Raw genomic sequence first — 20,884 nt, forward strand, 5'->3', positions numbered from 1 at the left:
CCCTGACTGGATTTTTTAAAATGTCCACAGGACAGTCTGATTTGGGAACCAAGACAAGTGTCAGTGTGGGATTGCTGTTTTTTTTGATTGAGGAATTGAAAAAAAAAATTGCATAACCTTGAGATAAAGAGATTTACTTTCCTTGTGTGGCGCTCAAAATGTCTATTTATATCAGGAATCTTGGTTAAACTTGGCAGAACCCATCTCAAGCTAGCTTTGGCCAAAGAGGAAGGCTTGTGGTCACGTGGGCTTTCCAGTGCCATTGGGTCTGGGGGGGTTCAGGTTATGCCTTGGGAATCTTTCTCAGCTGCAGTGTTCCTCCACTGGGCTTTCCTCCATCATCTTTCTTCTCAGGAAGATCCTTCCTGTGCACAGGAGCAAAAGCGGCCGCAAGTTGGCCCAGGCTTCCCTTCCACCAACCAGGACATACGTGGGGGAAGAGAGGTCCTCTCTTCTAGGAGTTCCAGAAGTCCCAGGGAGGATTCTCAGGGGCCCGTCCTTCCTTGAGTCCCGCCCTTGCCCACATGATGGAAGAAGGTTGGTTCTTATTCTACCATGTGGTTCCACGTCCATATTCTGGCCGGTGGCCATTACTCAGGAGCCTTGCAGTGCGAGTGAGCGTGGTTTGGGCGAAGGAAGGGTGAATGTCTTCTTACTTAGCTGCCATGGTTGCGGTTCTTTCTTTCTGTGTTGCCGCTTCCCAGGCTAACGCTTTCCTGGCCAACCTCCCCAACTGAAGAAGCTGAGTAGGCAAGGCCCTGGTAGCAGGCGAATGTCAACTCTTTGGAAGTTCCTGGAAGTAGAGGAGAGTACCTCATGGTTCTTCGCTGTTGGGCTTCCTTCCCTGGGGGAGGCGCTCTCCAGGATGGGTCCCAATCAGAGGGCACATTGGCCCTGGGCAAGTGGTCTCTGACCTAGGCTGCGCTCTCCTCGAAGCAGACCCTGAGACCAAGATTTGAGTGCAAGTGTTGTATTTCAGGGTGATGCCAAGAAGAACCAGAGGGGAAGCGGGAGGGTGAGACCTGTACTAAAGGATGTGTTACCCGCCTGGGCACTCAGTATAGGGGTGATGGCGCCCGAGCTTTTCCTCATCAGCTCCCTGCAGGTGGAGGCTGAGGGCTGCTTCCAGAAACCCTTAATTCCCTGGGCTCCTGCAGCCTGTCTCATGGACATGGAGAGGGAGGACTCTGGTGGCCCCAGAGACTCCTCATGACGGGGAGAGGTAGGGCTGGCAGTAGGGAGCTCCGTCTCTGGCAGGGATGTGGTCAGGCCCGCGGGCGTCAGGCACCTTCTGCGTCCCCACACTCACTCTTGTGAGGGCTCCGAGTCCAAGATCTGTGCTCTCTCTTCCCTCTGCTTGCCACTTCTCCATTCCTCCTCTCATCCGGTCAGAATGCTGAAAAGCAGACGGGTAAGACTCCGGGTTAAACAGATGCCTGTGGAGAAGGTGCTGGTCTCTCCTTCCTTCAGGGGCGTGTGATCTCTGCAAGTGAATCTCTTGGCAGCCATCTCTCTGGGCGCTGGGGTGGGTGGGCGGGGACAGTCCTCAGCTTTCCCCACTCAGCCAGTGTCTCCTCTTCTGCTCCCAGAGGCAGGGAGCAGGGATGGTTTGGAATATTGCGGGACCTGGTCTCTGCGTTTTAGAAATCCCAGAGCGAGGCGCTAGGCCCCACCAGTTGTCTGCTCCTTAGTGCCTGTCCCTTGTTCCCAGCTGTGGGCCCAGGCAGCCAGTTCTGGGTAAAGCAGGGGATGTCCCCCTCCGTATCCTGTTGATGTACAGCTTAAGACTTGGCCAGACTCTCCATAACATCGGCTTCTGCTTCTGTGTATTCTCGGTGCTTCTGGCATGGGGAAGGAACTCGTTAGATGTTTTCTGAATTGAATAAATATTGTTGTGTAAAGGGGATTAGCTTTAGAGGAGTTGGGACCTGGTGAAGGTCCCGGCTTCACCCTTTACCAGCTGTGTGAATTGGAGCCCCACTCCTCACCTGTCAGGGATAATAACGCAATGCTTACAGCATGGGAAGTTGGGGCAGTGATGTGAGGATAACAATAGAGAGGGCTGACTCTGACCTAGTACTCACTGTGTCAGGCATGGGGCTAAGCATTTCTATTGTATTAGCAATTATTACCATCCCATTTTATAGATGGGGAAACTGAGGCATGCATTAAGTAACGTGCCCAAGGCCACAGGCCTGGGATTTGCACCCAGGCTGTCCAGCTGTTAGCCATTCTACTCCACTATATTCCATCTTGATAAACCAAGATCAGGCAGGCAAAGCCCCTGGCGTATAATATACACCGAGTAGGGACTAACTGGGAGCTCCCGTGCGGGGAAGGAGAGGGAGGAAGCCGAAAAGAGGAAGGAGACATTGGGAAGCAAGTAAGGCGGAGGCCATGAGGAATGGGCCAGAGGTTCTGATTTGTGTTTCAGGAGATGCTACTTTGACCTTACCGTGTCCCAGGCAGATAGAGATAGAAAGAATTTTAGCACATTTTTTAGAAGGAAAAACCGGCGATGACTCCAGACACCCAGAGTTGTGTGTTGATTGGGCCCAGAACCTGGAAACTGCCAGAAGTGACACACACACCGCCAGCCCCTCCTGACCGCATATTGGATCTTGAGATCGCTCGCCGCCAGATACTTGAACGGGCGAAGCCCTGGACAAAGCAAATGTCAGTTTTTTAATGAGCATTCCTCTTTAACTTACCCTGAGCTGCTGTCAGCCTTGACTCGTTCAATAGGATGCTGGCCTTTCTGTGTGTTAAAAGGGTTCCCTGCCTAGGTTTTGGTGAGCACCTGTGTTTTGGCAACACTGTGCAGCCAGTGCCGGGCGCAGGCCAGAGCCTTAGAAGGCAGCATTAACTAGAAGTTTCTTTTCATGTGGTCCTTCGTGTTTTCGTCCTCCTGAAGTAGAGATGGAGTTTACATCTCAGACCTCAAAATGAGCTTTTGGTTCCTGGTTATGATGTCAACTAGAAGGGGAACGAGAGATGGTTTGGTCCGAGCCTGTTTTCTGGATGAGAAGACTGCAGCACAGAGCAGTTGAGTCACTTGTCCAAGGTCACACAGCTTTCAGCGATAGCTTTTGGAGACGAGTTAGGCCTCTAGGTGGGAGGTCTTACCTCTGTGGCACAATGTTTTACCTCACAAGGGAAAGGATCTGTGGTGCCCGAGAGCCCTGGAACTACAGACTTCAGTTCAAGTCCTGGCCTTTATACCCTCTAGAGGTGGGGGGCCCAGAGAGTTACCGTGTCATCTCTAAGTCTCGGTTTCTTTGTCTATAAAATGAGGGTTATGTATCGTGTGCTGGAGCCAGCTTCCCCTGGCTCACAGAGCTAATTGTAAATTTTCAAGCATTTCACAAGCCGATTAACTTCACACTGAAGTCAGCCATTGTGTAGGAAATGGACCCATGCTACTACTCGGAGCCCTTTCCCCTCCTGGAGGGCTACACACTTATCTGCACATCACTGACCATAGTGTACTTTCTTCAGGGTGTTTTTTGGGGCTACCAGGGGGCTAGTTTGCTCAAGGCTGAAAGTGCAGAGCCTTGACGTATGTATACAGTGGTGCCATATGAAGAGGACAGCCCCACAGTCCCGCAGTCCTCAGGCCAGCAGGAGCCCAGCCGGAGCCCAGCCACTTCCTGTTGTGTGACCTTGGGCGGTTACTCTCTATTGCTGATAATGACAATTGCTGACTCTTCCTGTGCTTGTCCCTGTTTTAGGGCTTTCCATATACATCTGAAAATCCCGGAGGGACTGTCATTATTCCCCACTTTTCATTTTAAACACCCAAAGCACGGGAACGCCTGGCTGGCTCAGTTGGTAGAGCGTACAATGCTTGACCTCAGGGTCGTGTGTTCAAGCCCCATTTTGGGGGTAGAGGTTACCTTAAAAAAAAAAAAAATCTTTAAAAAAGTTTAAAATAAGCTAAATTCAAAACCAGAGGCGCAGAAAGTCTGAGGAGCTCGCCCAGGGCTGTGCAGTTAGTGAATGGGGGAGTCTGACTTCACAGTCTGGCGTCTGCTCCCGGCCTCCACCCTGTCTCGCTGAGGCCCAGCTTCCTCCCGTGGAAAATGGCAGGAAAAGCAAATTGGAGCTCAAGAGTTGTGGGGAGGGTGGCATCTGCTTATGCCTGCCGTGTTCACACCGGCCCAGCAAAGTACAGTTCCTCACATCAGGTGCGCTGACTGCTGGTAAGCCGTGAGGAAATGTTGCTGTCCATCATTACCGTGATCGTGGTGCTGAAATCTTAGCCAGGGAACTTGGACTCCGTGTGACCAAGGAGATTAAAGCAACACTGGCCAGCAAGTAATTCGTCAACCCCAGCTGGGGTTGAGCAGATGAGGTTGGAGCTCTTGAGCAGCTGGCTGGTTGGGTGGCCCAGGTGTCTGGCGATCAGCTTCAGAGAGAATGTTGGGGCGGCCCAGGTGTCTGGCAGCTTTAGGGAGAATGTTGGGGCTCTGCTCCGAGAAGGAGAGGTGGACGGTCTCAGGGGGCTTGTCGCCATGGACTGAGGCTGTTCTCATGGCAGGTTCTGGGGCTACAGACAAGCGTGAGACCCGGTCCCTTCCTTCAAGACTCTCAGTATAACAAATGGTGACCAAGCCTGTCGGTGCTTGGGAAGCATTTTCTGTACATGACCCCATTGAATCATGCAAGCCTGTGAGGTACAGTGATCAGCCCCATGTTCCACATGAGAAAACAGAAGTCCTGGCCAGTGAATGACTTGCCTCAGATGTTCAAGGAGTAAATGTTGAAGCCAGGGCTTGAACTGAGGTGACCTCAACACGTCCTTTCCTGGAGTGGCCTCTGAGAAACCGTCATGGCCATGGATCACTAGGATACAAGGTGAAAATGCGGGGAACCCTAAGGGGGGAAGGGTCTTCAGTTCCAGCAGCAGCAGAACTGAGTCTGGCCGGCTTAAGGGAAAGGATAAATAAAATGATAACAGATTCACATACTAAATGCTGGGCTCTGAGCTCTTCCCACTTATTAACAATTTAATTCTTTCATCAACTCGGCCTGCTAGGTGTTCTTACGATCCCATTGCACAGATAAGAACACAAAGGCAGGGGAGTTGGGGAATCTGCTCACAGAATAAGTAGGAGAGCCGAGATTCATACCAGGCTTTCTGGGAGAAAAAGAAGGCCGTCCTGAAGGGTGGTGGAGTAGTTCATAGAAGCAAAGGAATAATGGAACCTCGAGGCCCCCGGGCAGCTCTGGGACCTTCTTGAGCAGAGCTCCATGGACTTGTCTGATGGGGTCAGATGCCCAGGCCTAGCCCCACCCAAACCACAGCCGAAGAGGTTCTGGGACCAGAGTAAGTGGAGAGGCATGCCGAATAGACCAAAACAACACGTACTGCCTGTAGGGCTCCCTAAAACCTGAAACTGAGAGAAAGTGCGGGGTTTTAAAAAAGGTTTTATTCATTTGAGAGAGAGCGAGAGAGTGCGTGAGTGTGGGGGAGGAGCAGAGGGAGAGGGAGAGGCAACCCCCCCACACACACACACACCCGGAGCAGCAAGCAGAGAGCCTGAGCAGGGAGTCCTACGAGGGGCTCAATCCCAGAACCCTGGGATCGTGACCTGAGCCGAAGATAGATGCTTAATCTGCTGAGCCACCCAGGTGCCCCGCTTTTTTCCTTTCTTATGTCGGCTGCCCTCAGAAGCACTATTACACACACACACACACATACACACACACACACCACACACACACACACACACACACACACACACCCTTACTTTCAGGGCACCTGTCTGACAACTGAGCTCAGTTCTGACACTCACTGAGTGAAGGGCTCCGTCCTCACCGCCCCCATTTCAGATGCCAGTCACAAGTCCCAAGGTGAATCCATGCTTCTGACAAACCCAGCTATCAATCAGGGGGTCTCCTGACCTCTGCCTCAGGTTCCGTAATTTGCTAGAATTGCTCACAAAACTTAGACATTTTCCTGTTTTTTGTTTGTTTCTTTTTTAAAGGATATAACTCAGGAGCAGCCAGATGGAAAGCAAAACATAAGGCAAGGTATTGGGGCAGGGGCACAGGACCCTTTTGGGGTCCACCACCCTCCTGGTACCTTAATGTGTTCCACTAACACAGAAGCTCTCTAAACGCTGTTATTTAGGAGTTTTTTTTTTTTAAATGGAAGTTTCATTACGTAGACACAGTAGATTAAACCATTGGCCATTGGTGATTGAATTCAGCCTCTACTCTCTCCCCTCTCTAGAGGATGGGGTTTGGGGCCAAGAGAGTCATAACCCTCTAATGTGCCTTTGTCTCTCTGGCAACCAGCCTTCCTCTTGAAGCTATCTGGGGACCCCCAGCCCTTAGTCATCTCATTGGCATCCAGAGGACACTCTTATCTGCCCCAGAAATTCCAAGGGTTTTAGGAGCTGTGTGCCAGAAACTGGGGACAGAAACCAAGTATGTGTTTCTTACTGTGTCACGCAGCAACTCTGCCGCCTCCTTGCTGTGATGTCCAGCACACACCTTGGCTGTCCTCCGTCTCCGGTTACTCATGGGCTCAGTGAGGATGATGCTAGTCCCTCTCCAGGGGCCTGTGGTGCGGATTAAATGAGGAGATAAAGGAAAGGACTCAGAATCCCGGGCCTGGCACAGAATCGCCCAGTAACACTGGATAATGTAGGAAGAAAAGGTTGAATTCCCTAGGGGTTGAATTCTGGAGAAAACTTCATTTAAGAGCAAAAGAAAGGGATTGAGAACAATGAAGACCAAGAATTGGAAGCTGGGAGGGAGCACGGTCATCCAATCAACAGGAATTTCAAGAAGAGCTTTTCCCCACTATAGAACTTCATGGGGGTGTCTGTTACGTCCCTCGTTTTCCCCAGGAGGATAGGTAATGAGGCCCAGAGGGGTTCAGCAGCAAGTCCAAGGCCACACAGGCAGTATGTGCTAGAGCTGGCATTGAAATGTAGGACTGTGACCTCAGTCCTTTGCCTGATCTGTCGCCATGTTAGTTTCCCGGGACTGCGTCACAAGTTCCCACAAATCGGGTGGTACACCACTGCAGCAGGAATTTATTTTTTCATGGCTCTCTCGTGGTTCTGGAGTCTGGAAGTCCGACATCAAGGTGTTGGCGGGAGTTGGTTCCTTTCTGGAGGCATCGAGGGGGATCCTGTTCCATGCCCTTCTCCTGGCTTCTGCTGGCGTGGCAGCCCTCGGCACTTCTCGGCTTCCAGACGTATCACCTGACTCTGCTTCCATTGTCACGCTATGTTCTTCTCCATGTGTGCCTGTCTTCTTATAACGACACCAGGGCCCACCCAATGCCAGTATGGTCTCGTCTTAATTACAGATGACCAGATCCCCATGGCCCAATAAGATCATATTCACAGATGTCACGGGTTAGGGTTTCAGCCTGTCTTTTGATGGAAACAGTCTAATGTGTAACAACTACCCTAACCCAATTTCTGCCAAATGCTAGGCAGAAAAAAGGGGTGCGTGAAAACATGGAGTGTGCGGTCCCTCCCCGCAGAAATTATAGGACACGAAAAGTCCAGGAGCCTCATAAAAGAGTCTGTTACAAGAGGTACTGGAAAAGCAGGTAAGCGCAACGTGAGTGGAAGACGGAGTCGGAAGGAGAGGTGGCTTGAAACGGCAGAGGAGCAACGAGGTGCAGCCAGAGAAGTCCTTTTAAAACATTAGGTCTAATTAGGTGACTGCCTGCCTAAAGCCTTCTGTGGCTCCCTGTTTCTCAGGTGAGTCCATACTAATCACCTGGCGACAAAGCAGGAACTGACCTGTCTTCTGCCCCAGCCTCAGGTCTGCACCCACCCCTCACCCCGGGCCCCCTTACCCCTGTCACTTGTCCATATTGGCCGTTTGGGTTATTGTCTGTGCCTGTTCCTTGGCCCTCTGACCCCTGTCCCTACTTCTGCAGGGGGTGTCTTGGGAAGACAGCGCTCTGTTATTCTTCAGAGCACACACCACAGTGCTAATGACGTCATCCCGTATCCATTAGTCATGCGTGGTAATTAATTAAATAATGCTCACTGTCAGGAACTGCATTACAGGGACCTGGACTGTCATGCTCACGGCTGTGTCCTCTGTGTCTAGCACCATCAGGATAATCATGGAGCACCCACTGTGTGCCAGCCCTGTGCCCTCCGTGTGGTGGATACTCTGTAAATAACTACTCATGGGATGCTTGGGCTGGATCTGAGGTTGGGAGATGATGGTGAGACCCAGAGAAGCAGAGAGGGACATGCTGCACAGAACTAGAATGAGTAGATAGAAATAGGGCCTGGGGACTGGGCTGTGCTGGCTCAAAAGCCCTCCCTTAGGGGCGCCTGAGTGGCTCAGTGGGTTAAAGCCTCTACCTTCGGCTCAGGTCGTGTGTGATCCCAGGGCCCTGAGATCGAGCCCCGCATCGGGCTCTCTGGTTGGCAGGGAGCCTGCTTCCTCTGCTCTCTCTGCCTGCTTCTCTGCCTACTTGTCATCTCTGTCTGTCAAATGAATAAATAAAATCTTTAAAAAAAAAAAAGTCCTCCCTTACCTGGTAGAACTTCTCCCCGCCCTTGTCAGTGAGTGCCCTGGCCCATCCTGGCCGCTGCTTCTTCTGCTTGAGGGGGACTCTCCGTAACGTCATTTGTATCCACTGTTAGTCCTTTGTTACAGACACTGGGTGGTAGGAGACAAGGCTTCATGCTGTCCTTTCCAGTTTGGGTGGATACCGTTGCATGTTCTGGAGCAATCTCTCTTAGAACAAACAGCTTGGCTATAAGATGTTCAGGAAGAGCTCAATTTACAATAGAGTCAGGATCTCGCTCTTGAGATGCTTGAGTGGATCTGCAGTACGTTGACTGAATTTAGATGGCCATTGAATGCTAGACCCAAACTCCGTATCTTCCCGTTGAGCTGCTCTCCTGTCTTCTCTGGAAGGTTTAGCTTCATTTGCAGGATATAAACAAACATTGCTCTGCGTCAGCATTCATCAGAACTCTGTCTGTACAGAGTAACGTAAAATCACTACCCTCAAGGAGGTCATTGTCTTGTGGGGCAGAAAGACAGGAGGAAAGATGGTTACTGCCTCAAAAATGAAAACAGAGAACGCCTGGGTTGCTCAGTGGGCTAAGCCGCTGCCTTCGGCTCAGGTCATGATCTCAGGGTCCTGGGATCAAGTCCCGCATCGGGCTCTCTGCTCAGCAGGGAGCCTGCTTCCCTCTCTCTCTCTCTCTCTGCCTGCCTCTCTGTCTACTTGTAATCTCTTTCTGTCAAATAAATAAATAAAAATCTTTAAATAAAAAAATGAAAACAGAGCCTTACCTCACACCATACACCAAAACCAAGTCCAGATGGTCCAAGGACTTAGACTTGAAAGGCCAAACCTTTAGAAGGAAAAGAAGGAGACTATTTTTACAACTTGCGCATAGCAAAGCACTTCTAAAAAAGTCATTAAGCACAAGCCGTGGAAGAAGACATTGGGTGCATTCTGCCACATTAAAATTCTGCACTCGGCTCATCAGAAAATATGGTTAAAAAATTAAAAGTCAAGCCACAAACTGGGAAAATATATTTGCTATACACACATATTAGGTTGCTAGGGCTGTTGTAAGAAAGTACTAAAAACCGAGCTGAGTGGCTTCAGCAACAGAAATTTACTGTCTCACAGTTTTGGAGGCTAGCGAGCAGTTCAAGATCCGGATGTCAGCAGGGACATGATCCCTCTGAGGGTTCTAGGAAGGATCTGCTGGAGTCCTCTCTCCTGGTTTCTGATAATTCCACGGCTTTTGGAAACATAACTTAATGCTTCACATAGCTCTCCCTCTAATGTGCACGCATGTCTGTGTCCAGTTTCTGTCTTTTATAAAGATACTGGTCATACTGGATTAAAGGCCCATCCTACTCCCATATGACTTCATCCTATGAATTCTATCTGTAAGGATGCTATTTCCAAATAAAGTCACATTCTGAGATCCTGGGGGTTGGGACTTAAACATGAATATTTGGTTGCGGGGGCAGGGCGACACACAACTCAACCCATAACAACACATAACCTATGGGTAATGTAGTATCCATAATATTTAAAGGCCTTTTGGTAAATGAATAAGAGAAAGACAAATACCCAACAGAAAAATGGGCACAAAGAAATGAACAGGGTTTTCATGAAAGAGAGAGTATAAAGAGCCGATGAACATGAAAGTGGCCAGGGAAATACAAACTAAATCCAGAATAAGATTTCCAGGGGACAGGAATCATTAGAAAGCTTTACCATAAAAGACAGACACAGTCCAGTCTGAAATATGTATTACCAGGCACAACGCGGGCATACAGAAGGGCATTGAACTCACCCAGAAAGAACAACATTTCCGTGCAAAAGAGGAAATGCAGTTACATCAGTATATGACTAGATAGTCATTCAAACTAAATATTTTAGCAGCCCGACTGGATCCCATGCCCGGTCACAATGGTAGTATTCAGGCCTGGTGGCTTTGTGGGGAGACTTCTGTCCTTTCCTTCTGCTGGTCTTCATGAAATGAAGTTCAGCCCTTTTAGATGGTCTTGCAGTTCATACTGAGCAGCAGAAAAATATCAGCAGAAAAACATTTTTGACATATCTTGATCTACTCTTTGACCCTATAATATCACTAGTGGGTTTTATTAGAAGGATGTAATCTGGGGTGCTCGGGTAGCTCAGTCGGTTAAGTGTCTGCCTTTGGTTTGGGTCATGATCCCAGGGTCCTGGGATCAAGCCTCACATTGGGCTCTTTGCTCTGTGGGGAGCCTGCTTCTCCCTCTGCCTCTGCCCCTCCCCCTGCTTGTACTCTCTCTCATGCTCTCTCTCAAATAAATAAATAAAAATCTTTTTTAAAAAAAGGATATAATCTAAAAGAAGAGTCTAGTGGCCAATTTTAGGTCATTTAATGCCCACTTAGGTCATTAAAAATAACCTAAGTACCTAGCAATAGGAAAATGGTTAAAATAAATTACAGTATTTTAGCCTAATGGAATATTCTGTGTAGACATTAAAAATGAAACTAATGGGGCGCCTGGCTGGCTCAGTGGGTAGAGCATGTGACTCTTGATCTCGGGGTCATGAGTTCAAGCCCCATGTTGGGCAAAGAACTCAAGAATGAATGATGGGGCGCATGGGTGGCTCAGTTGTTCGGCTCAGCTCATGATCCCAGGGTCCTGGGATCGAGCCCCATATCAGGCTCTCTGCTTAGTGGGAAGCCTGCTTCTCCCTCTCCCACAACCCCCTGCTGTGTTCTCTCTCTCACTGTATCTCTCTCTCTCTCTCTCAAATAATAAGATTTTTAAAAGAAAAAAAGAATGAATGAATGAATAAGATACTTATGATGTCTAGGTGCTAACATGAGAAACAAGCATGTCTGTTCATTTAAGTTTGGTGGGTGGTTCAGAATGTGCCTGTGTCGTCAGGGCAGTTATGCAAGTAATATTTTTGTGTATTGACAGGGACTGCGAAATAATTCCAAAGGGGACAGGGTGGAGGCAACAGAGACTAGAGGGCGTGACGCAGCGTGGCTGGGATGGTCGTTGGAGTTTTGCTTTTTTAAAAATCCATTCCTATTTTAATGTTGTTCATGCAGTAAGTGAAGAGACAAAAGATTTCTCGCGACCTGTGAGAACAAAGATGGGGAAGCACAGAGCAGCCTTGTTTGGACCTCGTGGAAAGTGACATCTGGAAGCCTCTGCTAGGCGTGTGAGAGCCCGAGCACCATTCTGAATGTCCGATGACATCTGTCTCGTGATAGATGTGATAGATGTCGTGATAGATGTCTCCTGGTAGACCAGGAGAGCCAGGCTATTGTTTTTCACAGAAAGTGTCCTTTGTCCCAGATGGCTTTCTTTGAGTTCCTTTTTACTGATTAGAACCTAGTGGTTTTCAAAGGCTGTGGGGCCCGGGGGGGTAGAGGGGAGAGAGTTTTTGTCTGGGTAGAGAGCAGAGCAGCATTTGTACAAGCTGCTTGTAAGGGCTTGTAGGATGGCTTCTGGATTCATTTGAGTAATTTACAGATGGTCTATTTTGGTTCTCCCAAGCCCACCCCATGTGGTTCAACCAAATTAAGCACATCAGGCTCTTCAAAAAGGAAACCGGGACTGTTTATTTGTGACATGGCGTTAAAATGGGAAAAGGGAGAAATGGCACCTGTCACCCAGTTTCTTCTCCCAACACAGCTCCAGTTCTCTTGAGGTTGAGGAGGGCACGCAACAGACCCGGGGTGGGGGGGGACCCCGCTTCAGACTGTGACGTGGCGGTGGTGACCCTCCACAGAGGGGCTGTGGAGCCTGTTCTTTTTTTTTTTTTAATTTTTAATTAAAAAAAAAATTTTATTTTATATTAACATATATATATTAGAAGAATATATTATTTTCCCCAGGGGTACAGGTCTGTGTATCTTCAGGCTTACATGTTTCACAGCACTCACCATAGCATGTACCCTCCCCAATGTCCATCACCCAACCACCTTCTCCCTACTCCCCCATCCCCAGCAACCCTCAGTTTGTTTGGTGAGATTAAGAGTCTCTTATGGTTTGTCTCCTTCCCGATCCTGTCTTGTTTCATTTTTTTCCCTCCATACCCCCCCAATCCCTCACCCTGCCTCTCAAATTCCTCATATCAGAGAGATCATATGATAATTGTCTTTCTCTGATTGACTTATTTTGCTTAGCATAATACCCCCTAGTTCCATCCACATCATTGCAAATGGCAAGATTTGGGGGGAGTTTTGATGGCTGCATAATATTCCATCATATATATATATATATATATATATATATATATATATATATACACACACACACACACACACATACACACACACATATACATATACATATCATATCTTCTTTATCCATTCATCTGTTGATGGACATCTAGGTTTTTTCCACAATGTGGCTATTGTAGACATTGCTGCTATAAACATTCAGGTGCACGTGCCCCTTTGGATCACTACATTTGTATCTTTAGGGTAAATACCCAGTAGTGCAATTATGAATCATAGGGTAGCTCTATTTCAATCTTTTTGAGGAACCTCCATGCTGTTTTACAGAGTGGTTGTACCAGCTTGCATTCCCACCAACAGTGTAGGAAGGGCCCCTTTCTCTGCATCCTCACTAACATCTGTCATTTCCTAACCTGTTAATTTTAGCCATTCTGACTGGTGTGGGGTGATATCTCACTGTGGTTTTGATTTGTATTTCCCTGATGCCAAGTGATGTTGAGCACTTTTTCATGTGTCTGTTGGCCATCTGGATGTCTTCTTTGCTGAAGTGTCTGTTCATGTCTTCTGCCCATTTCTTGATTGGATTATTTGTTCTTTGGGTATTGAGTTTGATAAGTTCTTTATGGATTTTGGATACTAGCCCTTTATCTGATATGTCATTTGCAAATGTCTTCTCCCATTCTGTCAGTTGTCTTTTGGTTTTGTTGACTGTTTCCTTTGCTGTGCAAAAGCTCTTGATCTTGATGAAGTCTCAATAGTTCATTTTTGCCCTTGCTTCCCTTGCTTTTGGCAATATTTCTATGAAGAAGTTGCTGTGGCTGAGGTCAAAGAAGTTATTGCCTCTGTTCTCCTCAAGGATTTTGAAGGGTTTCTGTCTCATAATGAGGTCTTTCATCCATTTTGAGTCTATTTTTGTGTGTGGTATAAGGAAATGGTCCAGTTCCATTCTTCTGCATGTGGCTGTCCAATTTTCCCAACACCATTTGTTGAAGAGACTGTCTTTTTTCCATTGGACATTCTTTCCCCCTTTGTTGAAGATTAGTTGACCATAGAGTTGAGGGTCCATTTCTGAGCTGTCTATTCTGTTCCATTGATCTATGTGTCTGTTTTTGTGCCAGTACCATACTGTACTGATGATTACAGCTTTGTAATACAGCTTGAAGTCTGGAATCGTGATGCCACCACCTTTGGCTTTCTTTTTCAACATTCCTCTGGCTATTTGAGGTCTTTTCTGGTTCCATATAAATTTTAGGATTATTTGTTCCATTTCTTTGAAAAAAGTTGATGGTATTTTGATAGGAATTGCATTAAATGTGTAGATTGCTCTGGATAGCATAGACATTTTCACAATATTTGTTATTCCAATCCATGAGCATGGAATGTTTCTAGGTTTCTTTGTGTCTTCCTCAATTGCTTTCATGATTACTTTATAGTTTTATGAGTATAGATCCTTTGCCTCTTTGGTTAGATTTATTCCTAGGTATCTTATGGGTTTGAGTGCAATTGTAAATGGGACTATTTAATTTCTCTTTCTTCTGTTTTGTTGTTGGTGTATAGAAATGCAACTGATTTCTGTGTATTGATTTTATATCCTGACACTTTACTGAATTCCTGTATGAGTCCTAGCAGTTTTGGAGTGGAATCTTTTGGGTTTTACACATAAAGTATCATATCACCTGCAAAGAGTGAGAGTTTGACTTCTTCTTTGCCAATTTGGATGCCTTTAATTTCTTTTTGTTTTCTGATTGCTGAGGCTAGGACTTGTAGTTCTATGTTGAATAGCAGTGGTGATAGTGGACATCCCTGCCATGATCCTGACCTTAGGGGAAAAGCCCCCAGTTTTTCCCCATTGAGAATGATACTCTCGTGAGTTTTTAATAGATGGCTTTGATGGTATTGAGTTATGTACCCTCTATCCCTACACTTTGAAGAGTTTTGATCAAGAAAGGATGCTGTCCTTTGTCAAATGCTTTTCAGCATCTATTGAGAGTATCATATGGTTCTTGTCCTTTCTTTGATTAATGTATTGTATCGCATTGATTGATTTGCAGATGTTGAATCAACCTTGCAGCCCAGGAATAAATCCCATTTGGTCATGGTGAATAATCCTTTTAATGCACTGTTGGATCCTATTGGCTAGTATTTTGATAAGAATTTTTGCATCCTTATTCATCAAGGATATTGGTCTGTAATTCTCCTTTTTGGTGGGGTCTTTGTCTGGTTTTGGGATCAAGGTAATGCTGGCCTCATAAAATGAGTTTGGAAGTTTTCCTTCCATTTCTATTTTTTTGAACAGTTTCAGAAGAATAGGTATTAGTTTTTCTTTAAATGCTTGGTAGAGGGGCACCTGGGTGGCTCAGTGGGTTAAGCCTCTGCCTTTGGCTCGGGTCATGATCTTGGGGTCCTGGGATTGAGCTCCACATTGGGTTCTCTGCTCGGCGGAGAGCCTGCTTCCCTTTCTCTATCTCTGCCTGCCTACTGTGATTCTCTCTCTCTGTCAAATAAATAAATAAAATCTTTAAAAAAATTTGTTTTAAAAATGCTTGGTAGAATTCCCCTGGGAAGCTGTCTGGCCCTGGGCTCTTGTTTGTTGGGAGATTTTTAATGACTGCTTCAATCTCCTTACTGGTTATGGGGCTGTACAGATTTTCTGTTTCTTCCTGGTTCAGTTTTGGTAGTTTATACGTCTCTAGAAATGCATCCATTTCTTCCAGATTGTCAGATTTGCTGGCGTATAGTTGCTCATAATATATTCTTATAATTGTTTGTATTGCTTTGGTGTTGGTTGTGATCTCTCCTCTTTCATTCATGATTTTATTTACTTGGGTCCTTTTTCTTTTCTTTTTGATAAGTATGGCCAGGGGTTTATCAATCCTATTAATTATTTTAAAGAACCAGCTCCTAGTTTCATTGATTTGTTCTACTGTTCTTTTGGGTTTTATTTCATTGATTTCTGCTCTGATCTTCATTATTTCTCCTCTTCTGCTGGGTTTAAGTTTTTTTTGGTGTTCTTCCTCCAGCTCCTTTTTGTGTAGGTTTAGGTTGTGTACTTGAGACCTTTCTGTTTCTTGAGAAAGGCTTGTATTGCTATATCCTTTCCTCTCAGGACTGCCTTTGCTATGTCCCAAAGATTTTGAACAGTTGTGTTTTTTCATTTTCATTTGTTTCCATGAATTTTTAAAATTCTTCTTTAATTTCCTGGTTGACCCATTTATTTCTTAGTCGGATGCTCTTTAGCCTCCATGTATTTGAGTTCTTTCCAACTTTCCTCTTGTGATTGAGTTCTAGTTTCAAAGTATTGTGGTCTGAAAATATGCAGGGAATGATCCCAATCTTTTGGTACCAGTTGCGACCTGATCTGTGACCCAGCATGTGATCTATTCTGGAGAATGTTCCATGTGCACTAGAGAAAAATGTGGATTCACTTGTTTTGGGATGGAATGTTCTAAATATATCTGTGATGTCCATCTGGTCCAGTGTATTATTTAAAGCCTTTATTCCTTGTTGATCTTTTGCTTAGATGATCTGTCCATTTTAGCGAGGGGGGTGTTAATGTCCCCTACTATTATTATATTATTGTTGATGTGTTTCTTTGATGTTGTTATGATTTGGTTTGTATAATTGGCTGCTCCCATGTTAGGGACATAGATATTTAAAATTGTTAGATCTTCTTGTTGGACAGACCCTTTAAGTATGATATAGAGTTCTTCCTCATCTCTTAATATGGTCTTTGGCTTAAAATCTAATTTATCTTGTATTAGGATTGCCACCTCAGCTTTCTTTTGATGACCAGTAGCACGGTAAACTGCTTTCCACCCCCTCACTGTAAATCTGGATGTGTCTTTGGGTCTAAAATGAGTTTCTTGTAGACAGCATATCAATAGGTCTTGTTTTTTTTTTTTTTTTATCCATTCTGATACCCTGTGTCTTTTGAGTGGGGCATTTAGCCCATTTGCATTCAGGGTAACTATTGAAAGATATGCATTTAGTGCCATTATATTGCCTGTAAGATAACTGTTACTGTGTATTGTCTCTGTTCCTTCCTGGTCTATTACTTTTAGGCTGTCTCTTTGCTAAAGGACCTCTTTCAATATTTTCTGTAGGGCTGGTTTGGTGTTTGCAAATTCTTTTAGTTTTTGTTCATCCTGGAAGCCTTTTATCTCACCTTCTATTTTCAATGACAGGCTACCTGGATATAGTATTCTTGCTGCCTGCTTTTCTCGTTTAGTGTTCTGAATATATCATGCCAGACTTTTCTGGCCTGCCAGGTCTCTGTACTGCCAATCTAATATTTCTACTGTTGTATGTTACAGACCTCTTGTCCCAAGCTGCTTTTAGGATTTTCTCTTTGTCATTGAGACTTCTAAGTTTGACTATTAGATGACAGGGTGTGGACCTGTTTTTGATTTTGAGTGGGGTTCTCTGTGCCTCCTGGATTTTTATGCTTGTTCCCTTCACCCAATTAGGGAAATTCTCTACTGTAATTTGCTCCAATATGCCTTCTGCCCCTCTCCCTTTTTATTCTTCTGGGATCCCAATTACTCTAATACTGTTTTGTCTTATGGTATCACTTAGCTCTCGAGTTCTCCCCTTATGGTCCTGTAGTTGTTTGTCTCTCTTTTGCTCAGCTTCTTTATTCTCCATCATTGGTCGGCTATATCACTGATTCTCTCTTCTGCCACATTTATCCTAGCAGTAAGAGCCTCCATTTTTTTTTTATTGCACCTCATTAATAACTTTTTTTATTTTAACTTGGTTAGATTTTAGTTCTTTTATTTCTCCTGAAAGGGATTTTATTTCTCCAGAAAGGGATTCTCTAATATCTTCCATGCTTTTTTTGAGCCCAGCTAGCACCTTGGTAATCATCATTCTGAACTCTAGTTCTGATGTATTACTAATGTCCATATTGATTAGTTCCCTAGCTATCAGTACTGCATCTTGTTCCCTTTCTTTTTGGAGTGAGTTTTTCTACCTTGTCATTTTATCCAGATAAGAATAGATGAAAGAGAGAACAAAATACTAAAAGCATACTAATGACCCCAGAAAAATATACAAAACCAAATCAGAAGAGACTCAAAACCAGGGGGGAGAAGAAAAGGGGGAAAAAAAGAAAAGAAATTTCATATATATATATATGAAATATATATTTGGTTTGTATAATTGTATATATAACATATATATATATGAAATTTTATATATATATATATTAGATTGGTGAATAAAACAGAGTCACAGACTTGATTTTGGGTGTATTTTGGTCTGTGAGAAGAAATTTAAAAAAAAGAAGAAATTACCTTCCAAAATTTTAAAGAAAGAAAACCTTACTTATATATAAATAAGGGTAAACACGATGAAAGGATGGAATAGCACTGTAAAGATGAAAATTTAAAAATATTGTAAAAAAGGAATTGATAAGAAGTTGGTTGAAAAAAAGAAAAGAAAAAAAGAGGAAAAAATGTGATCAGGCTGGAGACTAGAACAAAGCCATGTGCTAGGTTTAGGGTATATTTTGATTTATTAAAAGAAATTGTATCCCAAAATTTTAAAGAAAAAACCCCTATGTGTATACCAAAAATAAGGTTAAATACAATGAAGGGATAAAAATATGACTATAACAATGAAAATTTTAAAAGATTTTTTTAAAAGGTATTGATAAAATAAAATAGTTTAAAAATGTTCAGCCCCTCCTGGGCGCCTGGGTGGCTCAGTGGGTTGGGCCGCTGCTTTGGCTCAGGTCATGATCTCAGAGTCCTGGGATCGAGTCCCGCATCGGGCTCTCAGCAGGGAGCCTGCTTCCCTCTCTCTCTCTCTCTGCCTGCCTCTCTATCTACTTGTGATTTCTCTCTGTCAAATAAATAAATAAAATCTTAAAAAAAAAAAAAATAAATAAATAAATAAAAATGTTCAAATAGGAAAGAGGAAAAATTAAAAATAGAATAAGAAAAAAATCTTAAAAATAAACTTTAAAAGACTAGAGGATTGTGGGGAAAAAGCTATGAATTCTGTGTGTTGCTTTCCCGTTTCTCTGAAGTTCTGCAGTTCTCTTTGATCAGTAAACTTGGTCTTGGCTCCATGTTCTTGCTGATCTTCTGTGGGAGGGACATGTTGCAGTGATTCTCAAATGTCTTTGCCCAAGGCAAAATTGCACCACCCTTGCCAGGGGCTGGGCTAAGTAATCTGCTCAGGTTCGCTCTTGGAGCTTTTGTTCCCTGACCGCTTTCCGTAGAGCTCTGGAGGATGGGAATTAAAATGGCGGCCTCCCGTTCTTCAGCCTGTAGGGGCTAAGAGCTCGGGGCCCCACTTCTTAGTGCGCTCTCAGAGAAAAGCACTCAATCCCTCCCCCTTCTCCGTGGTCTCCAGTCGCACTCCGAGCTCACCCAACCTGTGACCGAGCATTTCTATCTCTGCCCCACGGCTCCATTTGGAGTCTCCCAAACCCAGCAGATCCCTGCAGCTCGCTCCTGTAGCGCTTCTCCCAGAGGAGGAAGGTGAGTCTCCCCAGATCTGTCACTTGTCTTGAGGGGGGGGGACCCTGCCTAAAGAGCAGTGTCCCGACTGTGCCGTGGATCATGGTTAAAGGTAACCCCGAGCTGAGAGCCCCCATCTCTGCCACGGGCTTCTGTGCTCCTATACCTGGCAGCTCTGCCACACTCAGACACCCCCGGTCTTTTTGTATCTCTGCGGGTCCTGAGACCACACTGTTCCCGTGAGGAACCCCCCCCCCCCCCCCCCCCCCGCCCTTAGCCTCTGGAGTGACGTCCCTCAGTGGAGCAGACTTCTAAAAGTTATGATTTTGTGCTCCGCTGCTCTCTCACTTGCTGGGAGCCGGCCCCTCCTCCTGGTCTGTCTTCCTGAATGCTGGCTCTGATTCACTTCTCCCCACGTCCTGCCTTCCAGAAAGCGATCGGTTTTCTGTTCCTAGATTTGCTGCTCTTCTCTTCTCTCTCCTGTTGAGTTTGTAGCTGTTGAGAATGGTTTGATAACTATCCATCTGAACTCCTGGGACCTGATGATATTTAGGTCTCCTACTCCTCCGCCATCTTGCTCCTCCCCGAGTAGCCTGTTGTCATGGTCATCTGGATGGAATTTGCTCCATGCGCTATGGACATGGTGATGGAGAGTTGGATACTGTTCTTGCCTTCGTGGATGGCAAGAAAACATCATGTAAGGACAAAGTGCCTTGAAAGAAAGAAATAAAATGAAATAAATTAATAATAAGAAATAAATAATAAGAAATAAAATGAGAAGAAGCATTCAAGTGAGGGAGACAGGGGACTATTTTTGATGGGGTAGTCTCAGAATGCAGAGATAAGGAGGTGACGTTTGAAGGGACATTTCCAGGCTGAGGGGGTAAAGGTACAAGCCCCTGCTGCAGGAATGGTCTTGTGTTTTCAAGGAATAGAGAAAGGAGACAGATGGGGCTGGTGGATGAGGTCTGAGATGGAGGTCATGGTCCAATTATTTGGATTCTGGTAGATCAGTGGTTCTCAGTAGGGGGATTTTGCCTTTGAGGATATTAGGCAATGTATACAGACATTTTAGGTGGTTGGTATGCTACTGGCATCAAGTAGGTAGAGACCAGGGGTGCTGTTAAACATCCTACAGTACACAGGACCGCACCCACAACATAGAATGATCTAGCCCCAAGTAGTGCTGAGGCTGATAAATAAATCTTGTGTTAGATGAGGCTAGGACTTTTTCTTTATTTTTTCTTTTTTATGTTTAATTAAGTAATCCCCACCCACCATGGGGCTTGAACTCTCAGCCTTGGGATCAAGAGTCTCATACTCTTCTGAGCTAGCCAGATGCCTCTAGATGAGGCTAAAGACGTTGGCTTTCATTCTAAGAGTCGTGGATGGAGGATATTACATAGGGAAGTGAGAGAATGTCCTGGTTCAGTTTTCTTTTATAAACCTAGAGTGTTGGACCAAATTATTCTCGCTGTGACATGCCAACCTTATCTGACTAAATTTGGATGGGAGAAGGGAGACTTCTTGGAGTTGGAGACTCTCCCAGAATAAGCAGTCCATTCTTCCTGGGGCAGCTGAGCCCACTTCTTGGGAGGGGTTTTGTATCGGGTACTTGGGTCTTTGCTTGCAGTGAAGAAGACCAGCCCAAGGAGGAAGAGAAAGGATGGAATTTAGCTTGATCTTTGGCTTACAGCT

General features: G+C 45.4%; 1 protein-coding gene and 1 non-coding gene across 2 annotated transcripts in view; both read left to right on the forward strand.

Moving 5' to 3' along the window:
• SYT17 (synaptotagmin 17) overlaps positions 1–20,884 on the forward strand; it is an 86,143-nt gene that overhangs the window by 25,772 nt on the left and 39,487 nt on the right. The gene's annotated exons all lie outside the window — the stretch shown is intronic.
• On the forward strand, positions 11,020–11,092 carry TRNAK-CUU (transfer RNA lysine (anticodon CUU)). The gene has a single exon. It is a non-coding gene; the product is annotated as a tRNA-Lys (tRNA).

Source organism: Mustela nigripes, chromosome 11, assembly GCF_022355385.1.
Source record: "Mustela nigripes isolate SB6536 chromosome 11, MUSNIG.SB6536, whole genome shotgun sequence".
In the NCBI taxonomy this organism is placed as follows: Eukaryota; Metazoa; Chordata; class Mammalia; order Carnivora; family Mustelidae; genus Mustela; species Mustela nigripes.